The 12,408-nt window shown below is 42.7% G+C and overlaps 1 protein-coding gene across 1 annotated transcript in view; it reads left to right on the top strand.

Annotated features, from left to right (window-relative positions):
• Positions 1-12,408, top strand: part of SLC35F4 (solute carrier family 35 member F4) — a 234,140-nt gene that overhangs the window by 319 nt on the left and 221,413 nt on the right. The window lies entirely within an intron of this gene.

Here is a 12,408-nt window from a genome sequence, read left to right as displayed (position 1 = left end):
TAGGAGTTTGGAAACAGTCGCAGCCTTGGGCTCGGAAGCTCAGGGGTCTCGGTGTGCGCTTCGGGCTGCCGTCGGCCGGCTCTCCTCTGGCTCATTTGCCGCCGGGGGAAGGCTGCCATGGTTGTTGACTTAGCGGAAAGTCAGCCCCAGGTGCTGCGCTCCCCCTCGCCCCTGCTGGGTGCCGGGCCGCAGGCGGGGCGCNTACAGGCTCCAGGCTCTGAGCTGTCAGCACAGAGCCCAACCTGGGGCTCGAACCCATGAACCTAAGATCATGACCTAACCCAAAGTCGGATGCTTAACTGACTGAGCCACCCAGGCGCTCCTAGACAAATCTGTTTTAAAGAAACTTTAAACAAAAGGGACATCTCAGTGTGATCAACCCATTTTACCATGTACAATGCATACATTTTGTATAAGGTTTGCCACCAAAATAAAAATAATAAAAGTAACAAAAGTGTGCTGAAAATCACTGTCGGGGATGGGGTGTTGGGCAGCAAAGTATAAAGGCATAATCCTTCCATTTTTGCTTTAAATTTCAACTCCTCGCCATTGCACTAAGATTGCTTTTTCCTTTAAGTTCATTTTGACCTTTAAGTTCCCTCCATCCTTCCATCTTTCCTCACCCAGAAAGCAGGTGTGGGAGGAAATTGGCTCCTTTACGAACCCTCCTCCAGCCACAATCATCTCAGATTCACTCCACTCTCAAGATTCGGTGCTAGGCTTTGTGTCTGGATGAAACCCCTTAACACGTTGTGAAATTTAATACTGCATTTTCCTATGCTTAAATTTAATCCATCTTTTAAAAAGTTTGCACATTTCTTCCCTCTTAAGGATATACATACAATGGGGGAAATGCTTGAAGGCAGAAGGCTGAGATTGGCTCTTTGGAGGTTTCTGAAGGGGCACTAAGGCCAGCTTGTGTCCCGCTACCCCCCCTCAAATTTTAGAAAAGTGAAATCTGGCAGGGATGTGTCTTAAACTGGGTCTGGATGGAAAATGAACATAATACCTCTAAGCTGATAAGCTGACACCTGACCCCGTATCCCCCCATACCCTTTAGTTTCTGAGTTGAAATTCTGAAGATTATTTTCAGGAGGCTGTGACTACAAACTATGAATAGAGAAATCATCTCCACTGCTTACTGATTCTAACCCGGTGGGGATCTTCCTAAAACAGAAGAGTCACACCTGAGGGGAGGGGTTCCTTCTGAACACACAGCTCAAGGACGTTCTAGACTCTCAGGAGTGTAGCTAAAACTTTCATCTGTCCAAATCTTTACAGTTTGAAGGGCTTCCCCCCCTGATGTTTTTGGCAATAAAGGAGAAAATCATTTCTCCTAAGGGCATTTGAAATTGGCAAAATAAACAAGCTGTGCACAGCTGAGTCTCCCAAGTCTTTGATGTTTTCGCTGGGAGGCTGGAGGTTCGGGACATGGACCGTCAGAGTTGAGGGCTTCATCTTTTAAAGTCTCTGTGTCCACAAGACCTGGATAATCACCCCACGTGCCACCTACGGAGGCCTCATTTTTCTTTTCATGTCTTAAGAAAAGACTCCCCGTCGTCTAGGTAAGTTTGGAGAACTGATTAACTCCTGGGAACGCTTGCGCATCAGCTGACCCCAGGTGGTGTAGACGCCTAGCGGGGACCAAGCCCCGGGGGGCGCCCCCCCCCCAGGTGTCGTCTCCCCAGCGACAGTGCACCTCTCACACTAACACTTGGTTCCGCTTGGGTCTCTTCCATCTCCGTCCCACTTCCCTGAGACCCCGCCCCCATCTCACCTTCTCTTCTCCTCCCACGCCCCTGGACAGGGCATCCCTTCTGGCAGGTGGGGTGGAGAGACGTCTAGTCCTCGGGGAAGAAAGAGGTGCAGAACGGTTAACGAGGAGAGTCTGCGGCCAGGTGGGGCGCCCACACCCGCCCCGGCCGCGGTGGGCGTCGAAGGTGAGGGGGCGCTGTTCGGGCAGCAGTGCGCCGGGCGGCGGGCGGGAGAGCTGCCAGGCTGACNCGGGAATTAACTCCTGCTGAAGCGTCGTAGCGAGGTCCTCCGCCCTGGGCAGAGAGAAACCTGCTCAGGTCTCCGGGTGCCGGCGCCTGGAGCCAGAGACCCGAGCAAACGGCTGGGGGTGGGGTGGGTGCGAGGGGGACGCGCGACAGGGCCAAGCTCCCGCGCTGCCAGCCGCACGTCGCGGCTATCTCTGAGCCAGAGTAGGCTTCTCGGTTCTGCACAGCCTTTCTCCCAGCTAAGCGAGGTCGTGCGGCGCGGAGGCTTTCACATTTCTAGAACAGTTTGGGTTGGGGTGGGGGGTGGGGGCGATGAGGTGCGCTCTACTCTGTCCGCCTCCCCCAACACACAAACCCCAGTGACTTATCTTTGCGGGAATCAGTTCAGCCAGCGACGGAAGTGAAGCTCCTTTTTCTCCAAATTCGGGGGACTAGTTGCGGCTTAATTCCCATGCAGGTGGGATCTCGCTTTTCCTGTATCAATGCATTTCTGTCGCAATAGATGGAGCTTAATTGATGTTTTTGCTGATATTTTTAACCAGAACCCGTGCAAGATCCTAGATGCATTTCTGACTGGTATTTTTCTGTGACATTTTGGGGTCCGGTCAATGTTAACAGTTTCTCTGATGCAGACAAACCCTGACACATAGACGAGAAAACACTTTTGTTTTTTCATGTAACTTTTGCCCCCACTGTGCTGCGTCTCTATTTAATAATAATTCCGGAGCTTTGTTCTCACAGAGATATTTTCTCATTTGATATTTCATTTGGTTTCAGGAAAGGCCTGTCTTATTTGGATGGTTTCAGTCTAGCTGTTTTTAGAAGCTTACATTATTCATTTTCCATACAAAAGTAATTATATAGTGTTAGAATTTTCTGGAAAGAAAATAACACACTGTGGAATGCAGTTTNCCCCCCCCCCCCCCCACAGGCAAAGGGTTTCTTTTTTAACCCTAGAAACTTAAGTGAAAGCAGTAGTATGCCATGTGGACATTATTGGATTTCACCAAGTAATTGATATTTTAATTAGGAACCATGGGATTTTGGTTGCTTGGAGAACGTGGAAGCTGTCTGAAATTTCAAGACTCAGGGTAGTTTATTATTATAATTTTTATAACAATGGAACTTTGGTTAATAAAGAACTAACCAAATGGATTACTGGAAAAGTGACATTTTAAATAAAATTGTGTTCATATCATCTTTTCATGTTCATTCAAATAGCGGCCCATGTTTCATTTGCAATACAATAATAGGACAAAAAGAGGGAAGAGCATTGGCTGAGACAGGAACTGAAGCAAACAGGGATAAAGATACATCCGGCATAGTTATTTTTGATGAGCACTTAACCTAACTTCAGGCCACAGAAGTCAGTGAAGACAGAATCTCATGAACACCAAGAATTACATGATAGTCAAATAACTTTCAGGATGTTCGTGCCTTGGGAGGTAGAAAGAGATTGCTATTTTGCACAGTGAGAAATGAGAGGAGAGCGCTGGACTAGAGCCAGGCAGCCGAGCACCATGAAATAATCCTGCCCTTAATGCGAGCTTCAACACAACAACAATACTTAATGCGAGTAAACAAACACATTGAAGCAAACCAGTACAATATGGTCAATTGATTTAGCTCTTACCAGGAATGAGCAACCAACAGCTTGGGGGAAGTCTGGAGGGATATATTTAGGGAAAGGGTATGGTGAGGAATATAGAATATGTGAAGGCAAGGTGACTTTCCTGTTTTCTGACTGGTCACATGTGAGGCCTTAAGGATAGTCTCTTAATATCTATGCCATTTACCTTTTTAGAGGTAGGTGGGGACTCATCTCTGAGAAAATGTATCCCTGATCAGCCTCCCATTCATGTATACTGGTGCCATCCCTGGCAATCAGGAAGATGGGTACCTTGTCCAGAAGAAATTCTAATAGAGTGATACAAGAAAGAAATGTGTGTGCATATATATATATATATATATATATACATATATATATATGATATTAACAGTGTATGTATGACATTATCAGGATAATAATGAGGGTGCAGGAATGATTGAAGCATTTGTCTAGCCTTGAGTTACTTATGGTCTGGTAGGGGAATTAGACTCATCTATTCAACAAGTGTTATTTGAGCACTTCCTATGTGCCAAGAATGCATCCATGAACAAAACAAACAAAAATGTTTTCCTTTTTGGAGCCGAAGTTTCAGGGAGCGGATAGAATAATAGGCAATAATAAGAGACAAATAAACCATGCCGTATATTTCAAAGTGATAGATGCTTTTAAAAAAAATCACAACGGGGTAAAAAGAATGAAAAATTCTAAGGGTGGGGAGAGATTGTGGCAATGTTAAATAGGCCAGTCTGGTAAGACTTCGGTGAGCGGGCCATGACGAGGCAAAGCCTTGAAGGATATGAGGAAGTTAGATGTGTGGGCATCTGGAAGATGCAGAGGGGGCAGCCAGTGCAAGGCTCCGAGGTGGAATGTGCCTGGAATTCTAGAGAAAAAGCGTAGAGATATGCATGGCTGAGGTGGGGTGAGCAGTTGGGAGAATGGCTGAAGATGACGTCACTGTGGATGCAGGGGCTCAGGTTAAAGTAGGGCCAATTGTAAGTCCTTTGGCTGGGGAGCCTTTCTGGGGTTTTGACAAAGAAGTGATGTGACTTGACTGACTTACCTTTCAAAAGGATCAGTTTGACTGCTCTATTCAGGCAGGGGTGGAAGTAGAGAGACTAGTTATGTTATTGCAATAACCTGGGTGAGAGATGAGGTCGGCCTGAACCAGAGCGGTAACAGGCGGCAAGAGGTGGTCAGATTCTGCAGATGTTTGAAGTTAGAGCCTGTAGGGGTTACCGGTGGCTTGGATAAGGCATCTGCAAGAGAGAGAGGAGCAAAATGTGATTCTGTCTTTTCTGGTTTGACCAGCTTTGAGTTGCCAGCAACTGAGGTGCGGAAGGCCTCATGGTAGAGTGGGTCTGGGGCTAAGGATAATGTTTGGGGAGTGTTAAATGTAATTGGAGATGGAAAGGTAAGCCTGGAGTTCATAGGAAATGTCTGAATGGAGATACAAATAAGGGACTTTTCAGCATTTGGATGGTATTTGAAGCCTAAGACTGATGAGATCTCCAGGAGGGAATTTATGTAGAGAAAAGGAAAAAGGGCTGAACCTCGGGGTTCTCAGACATTAAGAGGCTGGGGAGAAGAAGAGAAACCATGAAGGGAGACCAAGAAGGAGCTCCCAGGGAGGTGGGAAGAAGACCAGGAACATGTGATACCCTGGAAGCCAGTGAAGAGCTTCAAGGGGAAGGGATTAGCTGAGTCTGACGCTGCTGAAAAGTTAAGTGAAATAAAGACTTGTAACTGACTACTGAATTTGGCAGTTGGGGGTGACCTTGACAAGAACAGATAAGGTAGGATAAAATTTACTAGAATGTGTATAAGAGAGAATTAGAGAGAAGACTTGGAAATGTGAGCATAGACAACTCTCCAAGGATTTTTTGTGTAAAGGGGAGCAGAGCCAATGGGGATCGTAGGATCAAGGAAGTTTTTGGTTTTTTTTAACGGAAGAAATAACAGCAAGTTTGCATGCACTTGAGAATGATTCAGTAGAGAAAGAATAATCCATGATGTGGGAGAGATAAGGTATGGAATCTACTGCACAAGATAAAAGACATTTCGTGCAGGGCAGAGTGTGTGGGTGCAGGTTCTAGAAGGTGAGTAACCAAGATGGTGGGAGGCAGTTGAGTTTCTCTTTGGCTGCTTTAGTTTTCTCCAAAGAGGAAGCAAAGAATCAACTGAGAGCGAGGATGGGGGAGGGTATGGTAGTGGTTGGAGGAGACGGAAGGTGTGAATCATTAAGTAGGGAGCATGAAGAGACCCGCAAATTGTAGTAAGTTTGTCTGGCTGCCTTAAATGGCCCATTTAAAGTTTCTGGCCACAAATTTAAAATGAGACCAGTCAGTAGGTTGTTAAACTCACTGATACAATGAAGACATGGAGCAAGTGAAGAGAAAGACTTAACCAGAGTGCAGATTATCCAGTGGGTATACTAAAATAATAGAGGAAAGGGAGTAGTAAATAGATGCAAGAAAGGTATTGCTGTAATGATTGACCATAGAATTTAAAGCTGGCAAGCAGAGGAGAGGAAATCAAGGTAATTAGGGACAGTGAAGAGGTGGTAGGATCAGTGGATCACGATCTCAGTGGGATCAAAGGGGAGCGGAAGTTAGCTGGAAGATGAGGGGTGGCGGTCAGAGAGAGAGCTGTTTGCTGCAAGAAGTTATTTCTGTAAGTCAAGTCAAAAGATAAGTCAACTTATGTTTTGTTGTATTCCATAATTGATATTTTGGGGGTGAGCCTTCTTTTTGTGTTTGCATGAGGAGGCGGCACATTGATGTGTTGTGAATTAAACCCTAGTGATTTGGAGATCGATTCTGGTCCTAAACCCGCCAGGACCTGGCTCTGAGACCCTCTCTGTGCGCAGCAGTTTCCTTGTTTGTAAAAAAGAGCGTAGACGTTGCTGTCTCAGAACGGCCAGGCAGTAGGTCAGCTTTGGCGGCTTTCATAGAAGTCCCACCCTCCCTGGAAGACTCTCTCTTGGTAAACTCTCTTGTGTTTGTCTCTCTTCACCTCACCTTCGATCTCAGATGGTAACCAGTTGTCTCTCTTTGTTCTATGTCTTTTGTACCTGTTCGCCTTTTGTTTTTCGGTGCCCCATTAGTGACCAGGTTCTGTGGTTGTTTTCTGCGATAGTAGAACCTCTTCCCCTTACTCCGATCCCAGTGCCGACCTTCCCATCTCTAAAAAGAACTCGACCAACTTGTGGCTTCTCTGGCTCTCTGACTCAGACTGCTGCTATGACTTAGCACGTCTTAGGGGCAGCTGTCTCTTCTGTCCCTACTTTCCCTGAGAAAGCTCATTGAATCCCATGGCTTCGCTATCTCCTATGAGTCTGTATATCTAGGTTTTCCTAAACCCAGACCATTTCGAACTTCCTACTAGACTTCCTACCTGGATGTCCTGTACGTATGTCACACAGAAAGCTAAATTCATCAGCCTGTCCTTAAAATGTGTCCTGTCCTTCTTATTATGCTTTTTAGCTTCCAATATCTGCATCTAACCAATTGCCTGGAAACCTGGAGTTATCCTCAAACCTCTGCCCCTTTTTCTTACCCCATATTCAGTTAAGAAGTCCGCTCTCTTCCTCCCCAAATGTGTGTTTTCCATCCCCACTGACACTACCTGAGTTCTTTCTGTCCATCACATCTTTCCTCCAGCCTCAAACCCTTCTAATCCAGTATGCACACCTTACCATTTAATTTCCTAAAATGCAGATCTGTTCATCTCGCGGCCCTGGTCAAATGCCTGGAATAAATCTTCATTTTCTGTGGAATAAAGTCCAACTCCTTAGCATGCCACAGTCTGAGCCCAGCTTACATTGTCCTATTTTAGGACGCATTTCCCCCACTAATTGCCAAAGCGATGCATGCTTAATGTAGAAAATCTGGAAGGCAGAGAAGCAAAGGGAGATTAAAACAGAATTACTCATAATTCCATCACCCAGAGGTGATTAGTATTCACATTTTGGTTAACATTATCCTTTCAGTCTTTTTTATATCCATAGACACATGCAAATTCTTTTATTTCACACTAAACATTTCTCTCATTGGTCTATATATTTTTAATAATTTAATGTACTCATAGTCTTCCATATATTCAAGCACCTTAATCTGCTAAATTGTTGGATTTTTAGTTCACTTTTTAAATTTATTTTTATTTTAAGTTTATTTATTTATTTTTGAGAGAGAGAGAGAGATAACATGAGTGGGGGGAGGGCCAGAGAGAGAGGGAGAGACAGAATCTGAAGCAGACTTTGCAGAGCCTGACTGGAGGCTCGCACTCAATGAAACCATGATTATGACCTGAGCCTAAACCGAGAGTTGGACGCTTAACTGATTGAGCCACCCAGGCGCCCTCAGTTTTTTGTTTTAGTTTTAGTTTTTGTTTTTTTTTAATTTCATATCTCACATGGCCCCCACAAGCCCTGGTCATAGTCTCATCAAGGAGCTCATTGTTTCCATAACATTACTGTCCCCATGCTCTCCTCCTTCTCAGTGCTCTTCTACACTATGGCCAGATGGCTTCCTCTGCCTGTGTCTCCTTCATCACTCTTTGGAAAGCTCCTATTTATCTTTGAAGCCTGAGGCTGAGTTTAAACGCTGTCCTCTGTAAAGCTCCCTGATTGCCACAGGCTGGGTTAATCCTTCCTCTGTGCTCCTATAATACTGTGTACTCACCTCTGCTCCAGCACTTAGCACACTATTTTTGGCTGTTTACTTTACACAAGACTGTCTCACCCACAGAGCTGAGGGAGGGCAGGACTTCTCTTTATTTATTTATTTTCCTCTTAGGCAAAGCGTCTGGTACATTCTGGGTGCTCAATAAAGTTTATTGTACTAATGAATGAATGGTTATAGTTTCCTTGAAGAAATTGGAGAATTAATTACCCTCACACAGAAAGAGAGAGAGTACATGATGGTAGCAATTGGAGGCAAAGAAAAAATTCACCAGCTATGAATGAATCAAACAGATGTGCCTATTCAGAGAATGAGAATACCTCAAGTGGTATCACTTTACCTTTGTGGTTGTAACTTCTACATTTTTGTCCTTATTTTCTTCATCACTTTCTCTGTGCTTGCAAAGGGGGAAAGGCTTTTTTTTTTTTTTTTTTAAACGGAGTAGTACAGAGTTGGTAGAATTACAAGAAATACAATGTGGTCCTTCCTCCACCCTCTTTTACAATGGTTGCTGTCGGTCTTCATGGTATAATATATAACATTTAAGCACTCTGGCTGGAGTAAGTTATAAAATTGTCTCTTACTAGTGACACAAATGCAATAGATATTTCTCCCAGTTCATGTTCTGTTTTACTCTGGTAATAAGCTCTATGTTTCTTTGTATGTGATAGGTAGTGTTTTGTAAATAGTCATAAATAATTACCATTGGGGCGCCTGGGTGGATCTGACTTCGGCTCAGGTCATGATCTCATGGTTTATGGGTTTGAGCCCCAGGTTGGGCTCTGTGCTGACAGCTCAGAGCCTGGAGCCTGCTTTGGATTCTGTGTCTCCCTCCCTCTCTGCCCCTGCCCCTGCCCCACTCACATTCTGTCTGTCTGTCTCTCTCTCAAAAATAAATAAAAACATTTAAAAAAATTAAAAAATTACCACTGATGTGTAGTATTGAGAAGTCTTTGTTTTGTAGGTTTTTAATGTATAAGGGCTGTATGAATGTCATTGTTTACAGTATTAATGTTGGATAATGTGGTCATTTCTACAATGCTAATTTTGGTGTGTATTTTTCATTTAAAATATAAATTTACATATAAATCAGGTATCTGTATTATAAAATACTACTACTAGTAGCTAATACGTGGGCTTAACATTACGTTTCATATATAGTTTCTTTAGAGAGCCTATCTGAGGCCTTTTCGGGGCCATGAGGTCTAATGCAAAGACCACACAATTCTGCTCTGCTACTTCTTAGCCTTTAAACTTGCACAAGTAACTTAACATCTCAGATCAACAATTTTATTCCTGTAGTATGGGAATAAAAGTAGTTGTTTCACCGATCACTGGGAGGATTATGTAAGACAATGTCAACGGAATGTCTGGCACAGTTCAATATATGGAAGTTGTTAATGATTATGGAGGAAAGGAGAATGGTACTGGAAAGTACCAATAGAATTGGTTTCACCATCAAAGAACCTTGCTCACTTTTTCCTGGTAAATAAGTGACTTGCCACTTTTTTTTTTTTTTTCCCATACTCAGCATTGCATTTTGAATTGTTATCAAAAGTTGTGTTAGAGCAATGTGAAAGATCATTTACAAATTATCCAAGTTCACAATGGTTTTCCATTCCTTATCCATTTCTGGCTTGTCTGGTGCTATAATCGAAAGGGGCAGTTTATAACATTTACCTGGATTACCCCTAAGGGTAGTTTAAAATGGGCTGGAGGCCATTTGTGACGCGGTTATTCCCGGTGGGTTGATCTAAAAGGAAGGAGACAGATGTAGGGCTCGTGAGTGACAGGATGAGTCTGCATGTGTAGACATACCCAGACCTCAAAGTAGAAGGGAGTGCAAGGGTGTCAGGGGTGTGAGAGAATAGGGTCAAGAGAGTGGGGGAGGGGAAGTGTGGAAGCCCATTTGAAAATGGGGATCATGGGTTGGGGTGAGTAGGGTTAGATAGGATTGGAAGAGGAAACAGGTGGAGAGGAAGTGAAGGCTGAGGATTCATTTGGAGCCAGTCAGTTGGAAGTTGCAATGTTTCTTTAATATGCAGAGTCTTAGAGGGACAGTTCCTTTTTGGGCTATTTATATAGCAGTAAACAGTATTTTATGTCCAACTTTAAAAAAATACCTCATTATGTTATAAGCACATTACACATTTCTACATAATCTTTGGAGTTAATTTTTTGAAGTTATAAAGTGTTTAATTGTTTACAGACCCAGAAGCATATAGAGAAGAAGGCAAATAAGCTCATCACCCTAATACAACTACTGTTATTTTGGTTACTTTCCTTCCTTTCTTCCCAATGCATATAGGGCCCCACTTCTTGAGTTTTGACAAATATAAACTATAGTGTAGTCATAATTCTGATATATACACAATTCTGTGCCCTGCTTCTCTTCTGCTTAACATTTTAGGATAAGCATTTTTAATTTTGTTGCATTTATCTGCTCTGAGAGGCTGGAATTAGATTCTCCTTTCAGAGATCTTGCCTTAAAAAATTTGTGCAAGCTGGTTCTAAGTTATTTGAGACTAAACAAAATGGAGAGACCTGGAGTGTTCATGAGGACTTATTTGATCCCTAGTTACAAGATTGCATTTGAACTAAGCAGAAACGGAAACGACTGGAAGGATGCTGGGAGTATTCCATGGATTTTAGGGGTGGGGATCAGATGGGATGAGCTCGCATCAGGTCCTGGAAGGTGATAGGGAAAACAGGAAGCCTTCTTTCTCTGCCTTTCATCTCTTTTTTCTGGCACATGTTCTCCATTCTTGTCTCTGGCTGCAGGCTGGCTTTCTCAATTTCCTTGTCCAAATGGTTGAAAATAGCCTCTGCCAGCAGTTCTAGTGTTTACGTGTCCTCTATTCAAGAGAGCAGACAGATTGAGCAAGAATCTCTTACTTCTAAATCCAGATTCCCGGAGAAAGGGACTCTTTGGCCCAATTTGTGTCAAGTGCATATGCTTGATTCTATTGACTATGGTGGTTTGGGGCACGGTCAAGTTATGCAATCATGTCTGCCAGAAACTCTCCCCTGTTACCCTTTTGACCGTAGTGGAAAAGGTTGTTTCCAGAGAAGAGGAGCAATTGGCTGGACAGTCAACTTAATAGCTATTGGTTCACAGAGCTTTGCATAAAACGTATTTTGCTCAAATCATAGGCTTCGATCAAGATCCAATCTTTTCTTTTTTCTGTTTCTGATAGTTTTCAGAGTACAGCAAGATAATATTTAGTGAGGTTATAGATATATTTCTACAAACTAAAAAATCCAAGTGTCTGTTTAGAGTCTAAGTCCCTAGGGAGTTCTGTTTAGAAAGTACCCACCCAGTACTGCAGACTACTTACTAAGTTTTATTGAAGTGCTACTGCTTACATTAAGTTGGGAAGACATATTTCATTTTCTAGGTCAGATAGGGCAACACACCAGTTCCTTCAGGCTCAAGGTATAGTAATTGAAGATGACATTTAACATTGTATATTTTAAACAAGCATAAAAAAATTATACTTTCCTGCAGTCTGGGGTTTTCTGTATTTAGTCCTGGATTAATGCCAGGATGGCACTAGTGAGGTGTCAATAACGGTTTTGTGGTCTTGAAAAACAGACATACTAAGAATTCTTTATCTCCTGTGAAAGCTAAAATTCCTAAGGGGGTCAGAGCACGCAGATCTCTGCTGCTGATACTGTGCTAAGCTCCCAAGTCATAAGACTTTGATATCTATCTTGTGTTTCTGTTCACACTATGGTTAAGCATAGTTGTTCTGGAGGAGAGATCCAGATTGAGTGAGTTCAGAGCCATTTGGAACACTGTATTCTCTGCTAGACTTATGGTGGCAGGTTCTAGAGAAGTAATATAATACATCTAAGATGACATTGTTATTTACCAGGGACTTTTTAGAACAAGTATATTTAGAAGTTGAGAAATTTTATTTTTCAATATGTATAATATAAACATATAATATGTAACATAAACACAATAAATATAATCACTATAATAATATAATATATATAGGATATATATTAAATATATAGCACATATTAAAAATATGTTACATTAGATGATAAATTACATATTATATAATATATAATATAAATATATAATTGTTTATGTTATATTTGTTATATATGA

Source organism: Crocuta crocuta, unplaced genomic scaffold (genome assembly GCF_008692635.1).
Source record: "Crocuta crocuta isolate KB4526 unplaced genomic scaffold, BGI_CrCroc_1.0 scaffold10, whole genome shotgun sequence".
Taxonomy (NCBI): Eukaryota; Metazoa; Chordata; class Mammalia; order Carnivora; family Hyaenidae; genus Crocuta; species Crocuta crocuta.
Note: the sequence above shows the minus strand (reverse complement) of the source record. Positions and strands in the feature narration are given on the sequence as shown.